This window comes from Durio zibethinus, unplaced genomic scaffold, assembly GCF_047325235.1.
Source record: "Durio zibethinus cultivar Kanyao isolate XHJ-2024 unplaced genomic scaffold, ASM4732523v1 HiC_scaffold_404, whole genome shotgun sequence".
NCBI lineage: Eukaryota > Viridiplantae > Streptophyta > Magnoliopsida > Malvales > Malvaceae > Durio > Durio zibethinus.
The window spans coordinates 22,501-25,000 of NW_028323027.1; positions in this window are offsets into that span (position 1 = coordinate 22,501).

A 2,500-nucleotide genomic window follows, 5' to 3' on the forward strand; every position below is an offset into this window, starting at 1 on the left:
GCCCGCACCAGCTCGAGGCATGTGCCCACACCAAGGCCCGGCATGTATCGATGGTGTTCGACGTAGGGGCAATCTTCTGCTGATGGTGGTCGAGGCAAGAGCCCGCACCAAGGGCCAGCGTGTGCCCATGGTGCTCGAGGCAATCGTCCGCACCAGGGCCCAGCGTGTGCCGATGGTGGTCGAGGCAACCGCCCGCACCAGGGCCCAGCGTGTGCCGATGGTGCTCGAGGCAACCGCCCGCACCAAGGGCCGGCTTGTGCCGATGGTGTTCGAGGCAACCGCCCGCACCAGGGCCCAGCGTGTGCCGATGGTGGTCGAGGCAACCGCCAGCACCAGGGCCCAGCGTGTGCCGATGGTGGTCGAGGCAACCGCCCGCACCAGGGCCCAGCGTGTGCCGATTGTGGTCGAGGCAACCGCCCGCACCAGGGCCCAGCGTGTGCCGATGGTGGTCGAGGCAAGCGCCCGCACCAGGGCCCAGCGTGTGCCGATGGTGGTCGAGGCAAGCGCCCTCACCAAGGCCGAGCGTGTGCCGATGGTGGTCGAGGCAACCGCCCGCACCAGGGCCCAGCGTGTGCCGATGGTGGTCGAGGCAACCGCCCGCACCAAGGCCGAGCGTGTGCCGATGGTGGTCGAGGCAAGCGCCCGCACCAGGGCCCAGCGTGTGCCGATGGTGGTCGAGGCAAGCGCCCTCACCAAGGCCGAGCGTGTGCCGATGGTGGTCGAGGCAACCGGCCGCACCAAGGGCCGGCGTGTGCCGATGGTGTTCGAGGCAACCGCCCGCACCAGGGCCCAGCGTGTGCCGATGGTGGTCGAGCCAGGAGCCCGCACCAAGGGCCGGCTTGTGTCGATGGTGTTCGGGGCAACCGCCCGCACCAGGGCCCAGCGTGTGCCGATGGTGCTGGGGGCAAGCGCCCGCACCAGGGCCCAGCGTGTGCCGATGGTGCTGGGGGCAAGCGCCCGCCCCAGGGCCCAGCGTGTGCCGATGGTTATCGGGGCAACCGGCCGCACCAGGGCCCAGGGTCTGCCGATGGTGCTCGAGGCAACCGCCCGCACCAAGGCTCAGCATGTGCCGATTGTGATCGAGGCAACAACCCACACCAGGGCCCAGCTTGTGCCGATGGCGGTCGAGGCAAGTGCCCGTACCGAAGGGCAGCCTATGCCGATGATGGTCGATGCATGTGCCATCACCATGCGTCATCATGTGCCATTGATGGTCGAGGCCTTGGCCGAAGTTCGATTTTGAGCCACGGTGCCCATGCTTGGCTCCAGCATGTGCTGGTGCCGCATTTTTTTCACTCGGGACAGCATCGCCGGAGCATCGCCGGAGTACCGCCGGAGAACCTGACCGGCGGCATTGGGGTTCCGGCGATTGGGAGGGGGGCCGGGGGGGTGTGCGCACATGATGTGCGATGGGTGCTGGTACTTGGCCTTGTGTTGGCCCCCTATCCCTCATCAAACCTCTGAGAATTCACACCCCCTTAAAGAGCATTTGAGATTTTACAGGTTTGCTACCAGTAGCCGTTAAAGTGTCTGAAATGGGGACACTTTTTTCAAACGGTCACAAAATCTTCTCCACTTCGAGTTTTTAGCTGAATTTTTTTGTGCATGCCAAAAAAAATAGAAGGATCATGCCTACAAAATTTGGGGCCAAAAATCCTTATAAAAAAATTTTAAAAAATCTCGAACCGCAAAAAGTTTCGAAAATCGTGAAAAATAGAAAACGAGTCATCTTCCAACGAAACTTCACGTGAAGGCTTAGGGGACCATTGTATGAATTTACAAGCCATAAAAATGGCATTGGCACGGCAGAAATTTGAAGATGTGCCTAAACCCACCAGGGCCCAGCGTGTGCCGATGGTGCTCGAGGCAACCGCCCGCACCAGGGCCCAGCGTGTGCCGATGGTGCTCGAGGCAACCGCCCGCACCAGGGCCGATAGTGTGCCGATGGTGCTCGAGGCAACCTGTCGCACCAGGGCCCAGCGTGTGCCGATGGTGATCGAGGCAACCTGCCGCACCAGGGCCCAGCGTGTGCCGATGGTGGTCGAGGCAAGCGCCCGCACCAGCGCCCAGCGTGTGCCGATGGTGCTCGAGGCAACCGACCGCACCAGGGCCCAGCGTGTGCCGATGGTGCTCGAGGCAACCTGCCGCACCAGGGCCCAGCGTCTGCCGATGGTGCTCGAGGCAACCTGCCGCACCAGGGCCCAGCGTGTGCCGATGGTGCTCGAGGCAAGCGCCCGCACCAGGGCCCAGCGTGTGCCGATGGTGGTCGAGGCAAGCGCCCGCACCAGGGCCCAGCGTGTGCCGATGGTGCTCGAGGCAACCTGCCGCACCAGGGCCCAGCGTGTGCCGATGGTGCTCGAGGCAACCGACCGCACCAGGGCCGAGCGTGTGCCGATGGTGGTCGAGGCAAGCGCCCGCACCAGGGCCCAGCGTGTGCCGATGCTGGTCGAGGCAACCTGCCGCACCAGGGCCCAGCGTGTGCCGATGGTGCTCGAGGAAA